This window comes from Tursiops truncatus, chromosome 11, assembly GCF_011762595.2.
Source record: "Tursiops truncatus isolate mTurTru1 chromosome 11, mTurTru1.mat.Y, whole genome shotgun sequence".
NCBI classification, from domain to species: Eukaryota; Metazoa; Chordata; class Mammalia; order Artiodactyla; family Delphinidae; genus Tursiops; species Tursiops truncatus.
This window is the reverse complement of record NC_047044.1, coordinates 36,570,782-36,590,629: the sequence shown is the minus strand read 5'-3', so window position 1 is coordinate 36,590,629 and position 19,848 is coordinate 36,570,782. Positions and strand designations below refer to the sequence as shown.

The window sequence follows — 19,848 nt, the reverse complement described above, 5'->3', positions numbered from 1 at the left end:
AAAACATACAGACAAGTAAATATATGATTATAATACCCAATTGTGGTAACAGAATAATGGCTCCCCAAAGCCATCCATGTCCTAATCCCAGAACCTGTGAATATATTGTCACATGGCAAAGAGGAATTAAGGTTGCAAATGAATTAAGATTGCTAATTAATAAACTGACCTTCAAGTAGGGAGATCATCCTGAATTACCCAGATGGGTCCAATGTATTCACAAGGCACCTTGAAAGTGGGAGAGGAAGGCAAAAAAGAGAGCCAATCATAAAGAGTGACTACAGAAGAAAGATAGGGAGAGATTCAAAGATGGAGAAGAAAGCCTCAATCCAAAAAAATTGAGTGGCCTTTAGAAGCTGGAAAGGACCAGGAAACAGATATTCCCCTAGAGCCTCTGGAAAGGAACACAGCTCTGCAAACACCTTGATTTTCACCCAGTGAGATCAGTATTGAACTTCTATCCTGTAGAACTATAAGACATTAAATCTGTGTTGTTTAAGCCACTAAATTTGTGGTAATTTGTTGTAGCAGCAATAGGAAACTATACACCAATGAGAAGTACTGAAACAAGAAAACCTTATATAATGCTAAAGGAAGCCTGGGGGAGAGCTCAGTCTGGAATGAAAAACATGAGTGCCCCCCAAAAGAAATACGGTAAAGACCAGAGTCTTCACATGTTCCTCTCCCTGGTCTTCAAAATGCCTACACAGTCAAGGCCACAGAAGGAAAAACTTGCAATTTTTATGAAGGCCCTTGTTGGATTGTTACACATTTAAGAACAAGCAGGAGAGCCAAAGCCAAGCAACTTGAGAAGCCATACTCCCTTCTTTTGGGATCCCATTATGGGAGATAATGGCAGAGTATGTCAGGAAATTAGACTATGATGGTGGAAAGTGGTTTCAGTAGTAAAAGAATGGAAGAGATATTTTTCTTTCAGTTCAGTTAAACATGGAGAACTAGGGTCTCTTTTGGACATTTTAATTTTCCATATAGGGGTAGATATTTGACTTTGTATAATTTTTGAGTATACATCCTTTGGGCCTTAGACAAATACTAATTCAAAGCATGTAGGTACTTATGTGCCAATTCAAAGTACAGAGGTAGAGGTACACATGGCACAAATTTAATGACTCCTCAAAAGATTAAAAATAAGAGAAATAGCATGTGACTGGCCTATAGCCATACATATACCCAGTGAGTTAAAGATTATGCAGAGAAAGTGAAATGCAGTCGTGTCTATTATTGGTGCATGCCACAGTAATGCAGTAACATTTTTGTATTTGAAGAAGTCACATCTATGGGAGATCAACTACATGCCAGGTCTAGGTAGAGTAAATTTTTTTATAACTAGATGGTAAATAATGGTAAAGCAGGGGAAGATTCTCTCTCTCTCTCTCTCAGAACTTAAATACAAGACACTGTTTTAAGGAACAAAGGGAGTAATTCCTGTGGCATGGCCCCCTCAGCAACTCAAAGAAAACACCCAAGAACGAGCTATAGAGAGAACTGTAAAATGGCTTCCAGATGTTTTAGTCTGTAAAATTCAGCTAGGCCATGATTCAGGTGTCTACTCTAGGAAAACTATGAGAGGCTTACTGTGAATAAAAGGCAAAGAAGCTAAGAGACTGCCAGTGAATTAACAGTGACAGCTACATTTTTATAAGCACCTGAGGTCACCTCTCAAAAAGAGCTATTTAGGAGGTCCTGTGACAAAAGATCTAAAGATTTCTCAATTAATTGCCAGTTAAATTCCTGTCTCTTCCATTAGATGAACATACCTCTGAAAGCAGGGACCTCAGGTACTTTTCACCAGTGGACCTTCAGCATCAAACATATAATACCTGGCATATAATAGATGCTTAATCCATGTTTGTTGAATAAATCAAGTAATTATTTTTTTAATTTGGAAAAATATTGGAAGAAATAGAAAATTCCTTTTAGTAAAATAATAGGTGAAAAAAGTCAGGATTCAGATACTCTCTGATCCCAAATGGGTTAACACACATACATAGCAAAGAAATTCAAAATGTTAGCTGCAAATATTTCTGAGTGGTGGGCTAATGAGTGTTTTATATTGCCTCTTTTATACTTTTTCTTTGCTTTCCAAAATTTTGAAAATGAGCATGCATTACTTTTATAACCAGAATTTCTAAAGACATGTGAGTGACAAGGAGATTCCCTCATAAGAAACGTATGCCTTGACCTTAGAGTCTCATATTATTATTTTGGGTTCTTTCATCCTACATAATTTCCAGTCATTTTCTGCATAGGGAACTGGAAACCACTAGTTTATATAGAATAAAATAAGCAACCTCTTTCCAATCCTGCTTTTTTTTTTTCCTATCCAAGGTTCTGAACTGATACCAAAAACAAAGATTCTTATAGATTGAAGGCATTCTTTGTATGGTTCTACCATTAAGCAAGAAATCTCCCCTGTGATCTGAAGCAATTAAAGAGCAATCATCCTGAGAAGGTATTCATTCAGTCATTTACTCACTCATTCAATCATTCATTTATGGATGTAAAATAATGCACCTTCAGTCTGTAATGTAATGACTCTGTGACTGAAAGAATCATCCATTCTATTACTACTCTAGGGTCCCATTTATATTTGGTCCAGGATCTCCACATTTCTGGCCTAAATAATTCAATTAATTTCCTAATTGGTCTCCCTATCTCCTTTCATTCTAATCTATCATTCATTATGTTTCTTAAAGCTTCTAGAAACACAAATCCATTACATGGCATGTTATAGGGATATTATGACCTTGGGGGTCCGAGAAACCTGGATTGGAGCCTGATTCTTCTACTTACTATATTGGTCATGAGTATTATCTTTGGAGTTATATAATCTCTGTTTTTCAAATCCTGTCTCTGATTCTTGCTAGCTCTGTGCCCTTGGGGAAGTTATTCAGTCACTCTAACTCTCACTTCCCTTCTTTGTAAAATGGGGCTAATCACACATACCTCATAGTGTTAACGGACGTAATGCGTTAAAAGTCTTAGCTCGTTGCTTAGCATCTGTATTTCCTATTGCTGCTATAACAAACTACCACAGAATTAATAGCTTAAAACAACAGAAATTTATTCTCTCACAGATCTGGAGACCAGAAGTCCAAAGTCAGTTTCACTGGGCCGAAATCAATGTTTCAGCAGGACTGTGTTCCCTCTGGAGGCTGTATGGGAGAATATGTTCCTTCCCCCTTCCAGATACTGGTGGCTACTATTTCTTGGCTTGTGGCTGCAGCATTCCAATCTCTACCTCCTGGGTCACATTATGTTCTCTTCTGTCCGAAATATCCCTCTGCCTCTTTGTTACAAGGGCACTTGTGATTGAATGCATTTAGGGGCCACCATCATATTATGCAAGATAATCTCCCCATCTCAAGATCCTTAAATTAATTGCATCTGCAAAGTCTTTGCCATATGTGATAACATTTACAGGTTTCAGGGATTCGGACATGTACATCTTAAGGGGCATTATTCTGCCAACTATAGACCCTAGCTCATAATTAATTCCAAGAAATGTTAATTATTATCCACATTATAAGACTTTGTACTACCCTCTTAGTTTTGATGAGTTTCCTTATTAGTAACATGAGAATAACAATGTACTGATACCTACCCCACTACCCCAATAATGGCATAAAATATCATAATAATTATTTAATAAATGCATTTCCCCTTCCTTAAACATCTTTAGTGTGTATTATTGAGGGTGTAAAGCAACAGGAGTTCTTATGGAATCTAAATTGATACAAACATCAGCCATTCCATTCATAGATACACACTCAACAGAAATGCATATATATTCACCAGACGACAGGTACTAGAATGCTCAGAGAAATACTTCAAAACAGCCCCAAACTGAAAACAAGCTAAATGTCCAATAACAGTAGAGTTGATAAAATATGGTATATGTATACAATAGAATAACCTACAGAGATGGAAATAATCTACAACCATCTATAGCAATGTGAATGAGTCTTTCAAACATTAGCAAGAGAAGGCAGACATGCAAAAAGTACATATGGTGATTTCATATCTAAAAGATATAATCAAATTAATCAATGATGTTAGATGTCATGATAGTAGTTACCCTTGGAGTACTGATTGGAATGGGGGCAAGCAGGGGCTTATGGGGTGCTTGAATGCTCTGTCTTTTGATTTTGATAGTTGTGTTGAGCTTGTAAAAATTCATCAAGCCATGCACTTATTGTATATGATCTTTACTATAGTATATTGTACTTTAATTAAATGTTAAAATTGAAAAAATATTTTTCAAGAGTTCCCTGCCCCAAAAACATTGTCTAAATTGTTTAGGTTGGCACACAAGGCCGTTCTCAATCTCACCGCTCTCCATTCTGTTTTCCCAGCCTCGTTGCCTGCCATTTTCCCCCATCCTACAATCACAGGCTTCTAGGTACCAGTCCCTAAAATAATGCACACCCCCTTGCACTTGTACTTTCTGTTCCCTCTTCTTAGATGCCATTTTCCCTTCTCTTGATGAATACTACTCATTTTTAGGGCCCAGCTTAACTTCTGTCTTGTCTCCTGTCTGACTTTATGCATACTGTTCATAAATCTACCATATAACACTTATCTCATAATTTTTAAATTCTTTACGAGTTTACACATCTATATAGGAAGCTGTCATTAACATTCCAGATCCGTTAGGCAATCTACTCTCTTCCATCTGTCAAAACCCCCTTATGGATTTTTTCTATTATAACACATTCTGTACTATAGCCATTTCTTTATGCATTCGTCTTGGCCCTTATAGGGTATAGGTTGCTTAAGGACAGAGACCTTCTTATCTTCGTGTCACCTAGCAGTAAGTGTTCAACACATTTTTATTAGACTAAAATAAATGTTCTACTGCATTGGGAAATATTGTACAAAGGAACTGGATTATTCATTCTTGAGTCTCTGGCACTTGTCTCAATGCCTGAAACATACTAGGCTCTCAACACATTTTTTGTTGCATAATGAAGTCTATGCTATTTCAAATTTTGGATTATAAAATTTCTGAATGAATTCTGTTTAGTGATCATTATGTGACTTTTGAATTGTAGCTTGCTTTGCAGAGCTTCATCGGTGGAAATTTAAGCAAGGGTGATGAGACATACCTTCATAGATTGCATTACTTATGAACTTAAAAATATTACCATGTCTTTGGAGAAACCTAAAATGGAAAAGTGACTCGAATCAATACAATTAATTTAACTCAATAAGCATTTGCTTAGAAACTATTTAAAGTATTCTGCTAGACATGGTGGGGGTATACCATATACAAAAAATACTGTCCCTGCCCTCGCGGGATTCACTGTCCTGGGAGATAGATAAGAGAGCCAGCCTACACAATTCTAACCTTGAGCATCTAAAACATGGCATCCTGTGGTATAAGAGATAAAGCATAGCTACAGGAGAGAGCAGTTCTCATGAGGCAGATCATTTGAGCTCATTGTTGAAAGATACATAGATTTTTAACAAGTGTAGCAAAGGTCCTGTAGTCCAAGAGAGCTAAATTATTTTCACTGTTCTGCAAGGTAACCAGAAAAACTGTTAGTCATTGGGGGGACAAGAAATGGAGAGGTGAGGGTGAGAAACAATATTAAAAAGTCCAATCGAGTTCAAATTGTTAAGGGTTTTAAATGACACTGAGGTATTTGGACTCTTCTGTATGAAATTATAAATGTTAAACATTGGTTATCTTTAGTAGGAATACCACTCGATGACTGTGTGTTAGAGACTGAAGAAGGGAGACATTGGGTGCAGGGAGATACCTGAGGAGTTTGCTGCAGAAACACAAACAAGAGGTAAAAAGAGTTTGAACTACAGCAAAGATTGTGGTAGCAGGAAAAAAATTGAACTCTATTGAAAAATTAGAATTGGTAGTAATAGACAACTAACTGGTAGTGAGTGGTAATAACTGGTTAGGAAGGAAATACAAAAGTGACATCAGAAACTAACACAACATTGTAAATCAACTATGCTTCGACAAAAAATAAAAATTAAAAAAGTGAAATTTTAGGATGACTCACATTTTTCTGACATCATTATATTGTCAGAATTCTCTTGAGAAATCGTTTTTTATTGAAATATAGTTGATTTACAATGTTGTGTTAGTTTCAGGTATACAGCAAGATGATTCTGTTAAACATACATATATATAATTATATATATATATATATATATATATTCTTTTTCAGATCTTTTTCCCTTATAGGTTATTACATAATATTGAGTATAGTTCCCTGTGCTATACAGTAGGTCCTGATTGGTTATCTATTTTATATATAGCAACGTGTATGTGTTAATCCCAAACTCCTAATTTATCCCTCCCCCCACCTTCCCCTTTGGTAACCATAAGTCTGTTTTCTATGCCTGTGAGTTTCTGTTTTTAAATAAGTTCATTTGTACCATATTTTAGATTCCACATATAAATGATATCATATGATATTTTTCTTTCTCTGTCTGACTTCACTTAGTATGATAATCTCTAGGTCCATCCATGTTGCTGCAAATGACATTGTTTCATTCATCTTTACGGCTGAGTAATATTCCATTGTATATATGTAACACATTTTGTTTATCCATTGCTCTGTCGATGGACATTTAGGTTGATTCCATGTCTTAGCTATTGTAAACAGTGCTGCAATGAACATTGGGGTGCATTCATCTTTTCTAATTAGAGTTTTCTTCAGATGTATGCCCAGGAGTGAGACTGCAGGATCATATGGTAGCTCTATTTTTAGATTTTTAAGGAACTTCCATCCTGTTCTCCATAGTAGCTGCACCAATTTACATTCCCACCAACAATGTACGAGGGTTCCTTTTTCTCCACACCCTTTCCAGCGAAATAGTTATTTTTCATTTCACTAAAGAAGAAAAGAAAATGGTTGCTGAACATGCAACAATTTCTTGGCCAGTAAGGAGGTACAAGTTGAGCAAAATTACAGGAAGGCAGGATATGTGTAATTTCAAGCTTAGCTTATCAAACCATTGGGCCAGAAACCAAGGTCCTGGACCCCTTAGTCAAAGTTACACCTTCCTGCAACTTTATACCATGGAGTTATTATCAAATCATAATCAAGCACATGAGAGAAAGAAATCCCACCCCAAGAGGCTTCAAGTATTAACAATGCTGTAAAGAAATTATCCAAGTGAAATGCCAACTAAATTATAAGGTTTCTCCTCCTAGTGGTTAGGCCTCTAAAAGCCATTGTAACCCATGGTATTGTTGAACACCAAAATGAAAAATATTCTTCAAATCCTGGGTTAAACATACATAATATTTGACCTTCAAATCTCCATATTAACCTCATGACAAATTCCAAAGGTCTATGGAAATAATGCATGAAGATGTGGGGATCTGAGGTCCTTGAAAATAAGGCAATTCACACTAAAGAAACAAGGAGGACTTCAGAAATGCCTTACAGAGACTGTGGAGTACTTGAGAGAAAGAAAGAAACTCAACTGAGTTCCTCCAAACTGCCTTCAGGTAGCAGCAATAATCTATTTTAATTGTAATCCTCATAAGCCAAACCACCTCATCATGGGAGTAAAAAACAACAACACAACAAATACAGGATCACAATAATAGTCACAAAGAAACACAGTGTTTTCCTGCCTGCATCCATACCTATCCTTCTGGACTGTTAATAACTCCCCCACTACTACCACCATCACCACCACTGCCACTGGCATTAACATGCCTCCCATGTATTCTCGTAATCCCCACAGGATAGCTCTTCTGTGTTCCATGGACTAGTCCTCTTAGCAAGCCTGAAGCATTTTATATTCTTCTTCCTTTCTACTCTGACCCACTGTGGTGACATCTCCTGTCACTGTCAAGACTGCAGAAACCTCTACTGCTGCTGCCTGCTGATGCCTCTACAGTGGCTCTCAATGCCCCATGTCTAGAGAACTAATAACTCTAAATCTTGTCTTATTCAAAGCATTGCTAATCACTGAGGGAAACCCTAGGTCAGTCTCCTATAGCTCCATAACCTCCAAGCACCACTTCCTTGACCTAGAGCCACCTTTACAATAGCCTCAATCCTTTGGGACTGAACTGAAGTACAAGTTAAGTGGCAGATTCTCTACTTAACAATCATTCTTCTCCTTCATTCTTAGCCTCTAGTACATATAATAATACTCAGTCATTGTTGCACTTTTGCTATGAACCAAGCATTATGTAAGAGACTTTAAATAGATTCTCTCATTTAACCTTCATGACAATCCTATAAACTAGATATTGTTATCTTCATCTTACAGATGGAAATAACTGAGGGTTTTAGAATTATTACAGGTATTGACCAGTGGCTTAGTATCCATGTAGTCTCATGCTAGATTACACTAAACTGCCTCTCATTTCTTAGGATAAACGGATCTGTTTCCTTTTTTCTACAACACGATGACCATGCAGGCAAAGAATATATCAGTCTAGAGCTTGACTCTATTGCGGCACGTGTAGAAAATTATGCCTTCACTGATCAATTGCATGGTTTGGCTTTTCTGGAAGTGCTTAGTTCCTATAACTATGACCAAAATGGCAGGTTTCCCTCTTTCTTGGACGGTAAGAGATTAGGTTTGTCTTTGTAAAAAAAAAGAATCAATGCATCCTAGCACATTCCACAAGAAGGAGGCAAATTTCTGTTATCTCTCCTTTGACCCTTCTACCCTCTAGTGGACAGACAGTGTGTCTGATCATAGTGCTTCTATAAGTCTAGCAACCCCTTGCCAGTATGTCTTGCCTTCAGTACTACAGGCTAGTTTCTGGGTTTAAAATAGAAACTAAGTATCAGTGAGCCTGGTATATGTGGAGCTTCTGTCTTCTGGAGAAAAGTCTCTGCCAGAGAGTTGACCTGCTGAATATACAACGAAAGGTGATGTCAAACTGCTCAAAATAGGTGCTTCTCCTTGCTTTATACAAACTGAGTTGTTATGTGGGTCTCAATAGCAGTTGTCTGAAAGAAAAAAATCAAAATAAACACAAGGAAAAACATGAAAGAGTAGAGACAATATAAAAAACAGAAGACGATTTACCAAACAAAACCTAATATTCTCAGAGAGATAACAGAAAATAGAGTATCCTTAAAGAAACAGCAGGATGGTAGACGAAGAAACAAATTATGGGAAAAAACTCCAATTATATATGTATTTGTATATATGTCTACCTGAGATTTCAAAATATCAAGACAATGGCTTGAAAATCATGCTAAGAATATTTCCCAAAAAGCAAAGTGAAGGAAAATAGAAGAAGAAAAGATGAGAAAATTAAAGGATCATAGTGGTTCAACATTAGATAAAAGATACATCAGAGGGCTTCCCTGGTGGCGCAGTGGTTGAGAGTCTGCCTGCCAATGCAGGGGACACGGGTTCGTGCCCCGGTCCGGAAAGATCCCACATGCCGCGGAGTGGCTGGGCCCGTGGGCCATGGCCACTGGGGCTGCGCATCCGGAGCCTGTGCTCCAAAACGGGAGAGGCCACAATAGTGAAAGGCCCGCGTACCGCAACAAACAAACAAAAAAAAAGATACATCAGAAAAGAAGAACAGAAAGAAAAACTTAAGAGTAACTTATAAAAAAAACCCAAAGTACTAACATAAATTTACCCAGAACTACCTGAATCTTCTAACTAAATGAACTCACAGAATATCCTGCAGAAAAAAGAGAGAGATAGAGAGGGAGAGAAATAATAAAAATTATCTATGCCAAAATGCAACATTATAACATTTCAGAATATCAGGGATTAAAAAAAGACACTAAAAACTCTTTAAAAGTTAAGACAGGTACTCAAGAAGGCATAAAAATAAGTTTTTCATTGGACTTGAATGACACTAGAAAGATATTGTAGCACAGCTTTCAGTACGCTGAGAGAAAATAATTTTTAATATAGAAATCCAGATGCCTCTAATTATCAATCAAGTGTAAAGGAATGATTTCTCCATCATTACCCCTTCTTAGGAACTTGCTAGAGGATGTGCCCTCCAGGAAAGAGAGAAATTAACAAGGGAAAGAGGAAGAGAGAATTTCCATGATGAGGTCAAAGAGGTTCCCAAAGGCAGCTGTGCATCTAACCTCCTGATTAACCAGTCCAGTTGGGAGTGAAGGACTGAGTTCTCTGGGAAGATGGCCACCATGAAAACAGCAAGCTGATAGTGATTTGATATGTTGACATTTTGGAAAATACTGTCAATATGTTTATAACGGCTCCAGTGAAGCACAGAGACAAAACTTAAATACATAGAAAACCAGGCAAATAAGAAAAGTATTAATTCTAAGAAAATCAAAAAGTTGCATGAGAAAGTATATATAACCACTTCTTGACTCTGCATGAAAGTCCTTACTTTGTTTTTAAATGTAAACAGTAATGAATGATGTAACCAAAACTGATATAGCCATATTAAGAAGATGAGAAAGGAGATAAGTGTATGGAGAAGAGTTATGCAACAGAGAGCTGATTTTTGTGTAACCAGAGGGTGTTAATAAATATGTAAAATTGATTTAGAGCAGTATAAGAATCTTTGGAGAGAGCAAAAAGTGAATACCTAGGGAAACAAAAACACATAAAAGAGTTGTAAGTGTCTGTGTCCGGGAAGCAAAATTGAGTGATAAGAAGCGATACAGGACATAATTTTCCCCTAAAAACCTCTGAGAATTGCTTAATTCAACTAAGTACCTCCTTTATTTGAAAAAAAAAAAAAAGTTTGCAAATCTGTAGGCTTCTATGAAGACTAATTTTACTTTTTATAACAGGTAAGTCCAATTTTTTTTATTCACTTAAAAAAATTTTTAAGGCCTTTACAAATGAGTGGTGTATTTAATGTTGCCTTAATTTTTTCTTACTTCCAAGATTATTTTTGACCCTCAAGAAATTTAAAATTGTAAACAGAAGATACTAAATGCTTCGTAATAAGAGTTTATCAGGAATGGGAAAGCATCATTTGGAAGATGGCTAACTGGGGGCAGGGGCAACAAGAGGCCAAAGAATGAATACAACAATTACATAATATTCAAATGTAGTGTTAAATTAATTAAACAAGAAAGCCATTACACTGACATGGCCTAATGCCTATGTAAGCAAACCAAAATCTAAGCCTGAAATGCCTCAAGGTTAAGAAATTGAAACCTAAGGACGACCAATCACAAATAGGAGACTAGACCTTACCAATCAATACAGCCAGCTAAGCTGTAGTCAATCAAATAATTTCCTAGGCTTTCTAATGCTTCTTCTGTATAAAAGTCCTTCCTCTGTCTACTGTGGGTGGAGTGCTCCTAACCACCTGTAGTTTGGCACTGCCAGATTCAAATCAATTTTTATTCAAATAAACTCTTAAAAATTTTAATATGCCTCAGTTTATCTTTTAACAATAGGCGCTACCATAATGCATTACTCTGTCATTATCAGTATTATCATTTTTTCTATTTGAGTACTTACCGTACACCAGGCATCATACAAAACCTTTTACATACAGAATTCCCACAGTAGCCCGAGACAAGATACCTTACAAGATACCTTACAACAGGGGTCCCCAACCCCTGGGCCATGGACAGGTACCGGTCCGAGGCCTGTTAGGAACCGGGCCACACAGCAGGAGGTGAGCGGCGGGCGAGCCAGCAAAGCTCCATCTGCCGCTCCCCATCGCTCGCATTACCGCCTGAACCACCCCTCCTCAACCCCTCCATGCAGCTGGTCCTTGGTGCCAAAAAGGTTGGGGACCACTGCCTCACAACTCCCCTCTCCCACTAGTGACCCTTTACCACACTTGTCTCCTTTTATTGTCTTCGTCGCAATTTCAACTCTATGAGTTGATATCATCTTTTCATTGGAGATGTCTTTTACTTGTTTCTTATCTGTCTACAATGTAAGCTTCATGAAAACAGAGACTTTGTGTTATTCATTACCTGGAACATAGTAGGTGCTAAGTAAATTTTGCACGAAAAATGAATAAGGTTGACAAAATCAGTCTGGAGAGAGGTTAAATACCTACTTAAGATGAATATTTAAAACAGAAATATGTTCAGATATGGAAAGATATTTAAGAAAACTGAAAAAAATGTTATGAAATCATATAAAATATTGTGTGGTGTGTGTGTGTATGTATATGAAATTTGGGGAGTATATAATACAAAACAGAAACATTACATATCTCACAATGAAAGTTAAAATTTTTCGCTTTGCTTCTCTGCTTATTATAATTTTTTACATTAAATATAACTTGTATAATAAACATAGTAAAATGTTTGAAAAAACCACATGTGACAAGTTACATACTCAAGATACTAAAATAACGTACTCAACTAAGTCCAAGGACTAAGCTCATTTTAATGATTCTTGTTAAGGAATGCTGAGGTGTCCAATGCTGAATTTAACTCTTATGTGATCAAAATCACCTGTGAAGTTTACAACCATATGTGTTATCTAGACTCAGAGGTCACAAATAGCTATGGACAATATTTGTCCCAACAGACCTTGAAATACCCAGAGGCATTCCCTGTTCATATTCCATTTTCTCCTTCAAGTCTAAATCCATTTGCTCTAAGCTTTCTTTTTCGGTTTCATTTCAGTCCTTTTAGTAGTTTGGTTTCTTTTTCCTGCTCTTCCTTATTCTCTCCACATCTCTTCTCATATATGAAACTGCCATCTCTTGGGGCATAAGTGAACTGGTTAGTATGGTCATGAAATTCCCTTATATCCTTCCTGTATGAATCAATCTGTTTCTTTCTAAAGCTATTTTTGATGGCCCAAACTCAGTTCACCGTACACTAATGGACCAAAACATAATAAAAAGTTTTCTCCTCACCTCATTTGCTCTACAAGTAAGCTTTCATTTTCAGCTTTTACTTATTTCTATTGCTTTTTTTTTTTTTGGCTTGTAATAATACAAATCTGGTTATGACTAGCTGGTGTATCACATCCTGTTAATCTATTCCATCTCTTAACAGATGTTTTTAGATAATTAAAGCAGTAGGAAACATTTACCTAATGTTATGTATTATTGCTTAATTGATAAAATTAAGTGTTTGAATGATAGAAATATGTATATAACTCAGGTAGGTGTGGGTAACACTACTATGAATTATGTTCAATTAAGAACCAAGTGTCATATAAAAACATAACAGATGTATTTTCACAATTCACTGAAGCTTATTTTCTGATAGATACATACAACATCATATAAAAATGTAATATTCCTGAGAAAGCTGGGTGAGATGGCATAAAAATAATGTAGCAGCCTCTACTGTTATCCATGTAGAGCAGCTGTGTGATCAACTCCCCACCTGCCTTTTGGGAATGAAGCCCACTCTGGGACCAGGCATACCAGGCAATAATCAAACAGATGCAGCAGGACTCCCTCACCATGCTGAAACACAGACAGCATCACTTAAAACCAAATGAAATAGCAGCCTGGGTGAAGAGAATACTATTAAACAAGCAAAATAGAAATGACCATCAGGTACCCTTTAGGAAGTCAGTCTTCCAGAGGCCTACCAAATAAAAAGATGTAGCAAACTGAACATTTTCCTCTTTTTGGTTTCACTAAAGTAGCCGCCTCTTCTCTTCTCATTATACTCTAAGCAATTCGATCAAATACTATGGATTGAGCAACCTATGTACATCATGCCACATATGGAGATTCGCTTTCCTTGTTAGATATTATTTGAGAGAAAATTAAGTGGCTTGAGGAGAGGAGAATACAAATAACATGTGCATTAAGAGATACAACTACTGTGTATAAAATAAGCAATGAGAATATATTGTACAACACAATGGAAATATAGCCATTATTTTGTAATAATTTTAAATGGAGTATAATCTATAAAAATACTGAATCACTATGTTGTATACCTGAAACTCATAATATTATAAATCAATTATACATCAATAAAAAAGTAAAAATTTTTAAAATTAAAAAATTTTAAAAGTGCGTAAAAAAAGCAAAACAAATAACATGCGAGTGTAGTAAATCTGAGGTAGACCACTAAAAGCCCCAAATAGAAAAACAAAGTCCAAATGACATTACTTCCTTCTTAGGAGCCAGAGCACATACCAAAGTTTTTTTTTTTTTTCCTGCTCAGACATTGATTCTCAGAATGGCCTACAGCATGTAATAACCTTTCTACTTTAGTATCCTTTTGCAGAAAACTGGTATCATATATTTTATTACTTTGAGTGCATCACTACAATGGTGAGAGGATTAATTAATTTATTCATACATATTAAATACATTTTGTAAAAGTCTTTTTGAAATTCTGCCAAGAACCAGCCTTCTCATCTTTGATAATCAGTTGTTGTTTTTCAAATGGTTGTATAATATTTTAAAATTTGTTTTTTCATTGATAAACAAAACTTCTGTAGGAAGATCTTGAATGCAGCTTGATTAAATCAATGCTAATTTCTACAAACAACAAATTTACTTAAATGCCTATTTTAATTTTTATTACAATAACATGTAAATTTTAGCAACTACAAATCAAGCAGTCCAGAAATTAGGTCTGATAGATTCAGTGCATTAACGGGTTTGATGCGCTGTTGAGCATATTTCTTGCAGAAGGCTAATCTTTTTTCTGGTATCTCACACAGGCATACAGCTAGTGCTAAAACGAATGTGCAGTTTTCTGAGGCTTTCCCAAAGGAACAAAGCGTATCACATAGCAACATCTGCGAAGGAGAAAACAACACAGCCAGCTTCAGTTTTTCCCTCTTGTAAAGATGATTTCATCCAATTGCAGGAAATGTATGTAACATCAGTACCATTTTAAACATACTTTACTATGCAAGTCTATGGTTATTTTATTGGGTTCAATAACCATGATCACACCTTAAATTTTGCATTTCCAAAGAGTTTTCACATCTGCTTAACAACCCTGTCAGGGAAGGGTTGATCATTCCAGTTTTACATATAGAAAAGCTTATATTTAAAGGAGGTGGGTATCTTGCTCAGTCATAAGACTGCCCTTATATAGAAAGAGGACTGGATTCGCTACTGAGTTCCGTTCTCATTATGCCTGCCATAGCTCATACATTTGTGCACAAAAAATAATGAATAATACAAGTATATAGCTGTGCACTAACAGCCTATTTTATAATCTACCGGGTTATATGTATTGTGAAGGGAAACACTATGTCTATTGATTGCTCTAATTTCTATATAATCATAGTGCAGTTTGGTTTTTGTTTTATAAATGATGGTGGTTTGGAACAGCTGCAAATTGCTAATGTTCCTGGATACGTTTGGCAGCAGCCTGAGGCAAGCAAATTCATAACAAGGAAATTAAATCCTTATAATTTATCCTAAGCACTTAACAGTATGAATAACAAAGGGATCGTGGACCCCAAACAATTTAAATAAAAATACAAGTGGTTATTTATTTATTTATATAAAGGGACCAAGAAGTTTAGAGCATATGGTACAAAGGACAATAACCAGGAGAGTCAACCTCTTGCTATAGCTGAAAAATCATGATCTTTGAAGTTAAAAGAAAGAAAGAAAAAGAACCACTTGAATTTGAAAGATTTTAAATTTGATATCAAGGTAAAAGATTGATAATTGGGCCAGAAGGGCATTCCAGGCAGAAAGCATGGTGTGGGAGATGGAACAGAGGCAGATGTGAGATTAATGAATCAAGGAGTTTAGCTTACTCAGAAGCTGCACCCCTCTTGTTAAAAGAAACAGAAATAATGACCAGGCAAATAGGAGATACCATTATTCTCGGATGTGCAGCTCTAGAGTACAGTGAGCTGCTTGGCATTTCACTTTTTCCTTCATTCATTGGTCTATGCCATGCCTACCCTCTACTCAAGGCCAACTTTACCCATATACTTAGTTATTTCTACCTCATGGTTCTAAGCTATTGGTGATGAGCCACGCATAAGGTAGAGAGCTGAGGAACTAGCACAAAAAGCAATATTTAAACTGTTAAAGAAGAATTATTCATGACACTTGTTAAAGATAGTAAGGCGGACTTTATTCAGGGGGACTATCACGATAGGCATATGGACCACCACGTTTGGGTTTTGCAGTAAGGGAGAGATATTGGGCTTAACTCTGAACAGAACAAGGGAAAATGGCAATTTATAACCAAAAAGCAGGAGGTGCGTATCAGTGGATGGAAAATTACTAAAAGGAAATATGAAGGATTGGGGAGGATTCTGGCTATAACAACCCAACTAGACTCTTGCTGAAGGCAAGTCAGGGTGATCAGGCATCACCTGGGGAATGGTAGAGGATGAGGAACTCGATCAGATATTGAGGGTAGGAGATTCTGGCTAAACTGACTTAGCAAGTTCTTGCTAAAACTGGACAATGCAGATATGAACACAGAAGCTCAAAAAATCAGGGCCTAGTTGAGAAGAGAGTTCAGAGGAGCCTGACTAGAGTTTGGTCAAGAAGAGAATCTTTGTCAACACACATACACACACAGCCTCTATTCATTCGGTCCACAGACACCTTCCAGTGTCATCAAGTGCTAGTGCCTCCATCTTGTCACGTTCACTATCCCCCATCCCACTGCTATACCTGTATGTACTTTTGCCTGTTTTAAGATTGTTCAAGGGAGCTTTTCCTGACCATTCCAGACTAGATAACAAACCCTTCTCAAAGCTTTCTTCATCCCATATTTGTCTCTCACAGCAGATAGTCATTATGTAATTGTGCAATAATAGATAGTAATTGTGTGTCAATGTGATTCTTTAATAGATATCTGCCATAGTTCAATAAAATTCCTGAGTTTTTTAAAATTTATTTTATTTAAGTAATTGAAGTATAGTTGATTTACAATGTCATGCTAGTTTCTGCTGAACGATAAAGGGATTCAGTTATAGACATATATATACTTTTTCATATTCTTTTTCATTATGGTTTATTAGAGGATATTGAATATAGTTCCCTGTGCTAAATAATAGGGCCTTGTTTTTTATCCATTTTATATATAAGTTTGTATCTGCTAATCCCAAACTCCCAGTCCATCCCTCCCCTACCTTTTCCCCCCTTGGCAACCACAAGTCTGTTCTCTATGTCTGTGAGTCTGTTTCTGTTTCTTGGATAAGTTCATTTATGTCATATTTTAGATTCCACATATTAAGTGCTATATGGTATTTGTCTTTCTCTGTCTGACTTACTTCACTTAGTATGATAATCTCTACTACTGAGATATGATAGGACCTATATGATAGGTCCATCCATATTGCTGAAAATGGCACTATTTCATTCTTTATCCATTCATCTCTCGATGGACATTTAAATTGCTTCCATGTTTTGGCTATTGTAAATAGTGCTGCTATGAACATAAAAGTGCATGTATATTTCCCAATTATAGTTTTGTCTGGATATATGCCCAGGAGTAGGGTTGCTGGATCATATGACAGTTCTAATTTTAGTTTTTGAAGACCCTCCATACAAAATTTCTGAGTTTTCATTGACTGTAAATTCCATGAGGGACAATGAAGGGTATGTTTTGCTCAACAGTGTAATCTAGCACCTTGCACAGAGTGGATCAATAAATACTTATTGAATAATTGAGCCCTTTCCAAGAATAATTCTCAAGTAGAGAGAAGAGTGGAAGTGTGGAGAAGAGATAAGAACAATTAAAACAGATGTACAAGAAAACCAGATTTATTCACCCACTCATACATGTAAAACTGTCCATTCAATAGCTAGTACACTGGTTTTAAATCTAGCAAATTTTAATAGTGAGTCCCTTTACCTATTTGCTTATTTACTTAAGTTCATTTATAGGGCTTGGAACATAATTTCCCTACTTTGCATGATTATAAAGTTTATAGTTGCCGTATGTTAATGGGTTTACTTGTTATATGTGTTGTTTAGCCTTTAGTTAAAAATAGAACCCCAAATTATGACATTGCTTCTCTGAAAAGCATGATCTGTGATCTTCATAACTGTGATCTATATGAAAATGTGGCATCCATGTATACTCTGAAAAGAACAGCAAGAACTTGCCTATTGGAAAAAATGCAGATGATCACTATAAGACAGTGCAAAGTCCTTCAGAAGCCTAAACTAGGGAAAAGATAGGTAGAAAAGATAATTTTGGAAATTAAGGGAGAGGTGTGAGACTTGGGTAACATAGCTCAAAAACATGAAAGTTTTTTGAGAAAGTTCTATAAATGAGTTTAAGTGTAAAAACTTTAGAAAAATAAAACTAAGAAACTAATCCAAAGGAAGTATTAAGTTCTTTTATATGCATGCTGAATTCTCATCTTCTTAACCTAAATCACTAGTGCAAATTTGTTTAATACATGTAAGGCTTATCCTCTGAAATGGATCAAACATGCTACCCCAAAATATGTCACTTTAGCATAAGAATTACTTTGAGCTGAGGACAGTTAAGAAACAACAGACACAAGAGCAAATCTCTGCACTCTGCCTTTCTGCCTAAAAGTAGGAAGTGAATTTATCTTAGTAAAGGTGTTCCCCCTCCCCTCTTCCATACAAGGAAGAGGACGATGACCCTTAAACACTGAAGACAACTCAACTCATCAACCAGAGATGGCACCAACTCTAGTCTGTGTAACAGACCTTACTAAACAACACATCTTCCATTGGCTTTCTTCATATATTTACCTTCCCACAGTTTGCTGCCCTTAGAAGCCCAAACCCCTTTCTCTCTATCTTGTCACCTCTCCACAATTTATTGACTTTGTTAAACTGATATATAAGCTCTCAAGCCTAACCACATCTTTTCACTGTTTTTGTTTTCTTTTTGGAGGCCCCATGTGAATGCATAATAAACTTTTTTCTGTTAATCTGTCAGTTGCCATTTTAATTTGCAGACTCCAGCTACCTAAGAAGGCAGAGCAAAAGTTTTTTTTTTCCCAACCGTACACCTCCCATCTCTAGTTTTTCAAGAAAAGAAATGGGTAGTTTATAAGCTGCCATCAAGTAGGGAATCCCTTAAACTGTAGACAGTATTGTTTGGAAAGCATTGTAAAGAGGACTATGTCATTCATTGCATCATTCATTCATTGAAAACATATTTATTAGGCACCCACTATATATCTATATATAGATATAAAGGTTTGACTAAGATAGACATAGTGATTATCTTCATGGATCTTATATTCTAGCAGGGAGAGATAGGAATTAAGCAAAGAATTATGCAATTAATCATTTAATAACAATAGTGTTAATGCTATGGAAAATAAGTAGAGGGTTTTGTGAAAGTGTAACTACTAAGAGACCTGACCTGGAATGGGAGGAGGGGGTGACCCCTAGGAACATCCTCAAGAGAGTTATACTTCAGCTGAGTGCTGAAGAATGAGTAGGAATTAACTAATATTGTTATTTGGCCAGACAGCATCTAAATCCCTTTATTTGAAAATTTATCATTTAATGAGTTTTTGTAGGGCAGAGTCCATGCCAGTGAAAAGAAGTTAAAAATGCCAGACACTCATTTTTGCAGCATCCTTTGCGGTTAAAGTGCAGCCACATTCACATACATATATGAAAGACTGAATTGAGAACGAGTGACACAAGATGAATGGGAAATGGAAGGGATGTTTTCTGTAGGTATCAGCTGATGCAGCAATAATGAGTTGCTTGGGCAACAGACTTGGCAGAGTAAATAGCCACATATGGGGCTTGGCGTTGAGGACCGTGATGTCTGCACTGCACCAGGTCTGGAGTGATCTGGGATGTGGTTCTGGCAGCATGGCCACAAGCTTTGTTCTCTAGAGCCCTCCCAATAATTCTGTGAGCCTCCAAACATCTTTTAATATCGTTTTCCCTTCTTAAATTAGTCAGAGTTGGGTTTTTTGGGTTACAACCAAGCAAAGGAGTGGGAGAGAATGAAAAAGAGCTCCCTGGTGGAGGCGAGAGTG

General features: G+C 36.5%; 1 long non-coding RNA gene across 1 annotated transcript in view; it reads left to right on the top strand.

Annotated features, from left to right (window-relative positions):
- The first annotated feature begins 2,455 nt into the window (after window positions 1–2,455).
- Window positions 2,456–19,848, top strand: part of LOC141275770 (uncharacterized) — a 48,447-nt gene continuing 31,054 nt past the window's right edge. Inside the window, exons 1-3 of the long non-coding RNA XR_012324060.1 lie at window positions 2,456–2,473; window positions 5,720–5,819; window positions 14,593–14,746. This is a non-coding gene — a long non-coding RNA (uncharacterized lncRNA). The remainder of the gene's footprint in view (window positions 2,474–5,719; window positions 5,820–14,592; window positions 14,747–19,848) is intronic.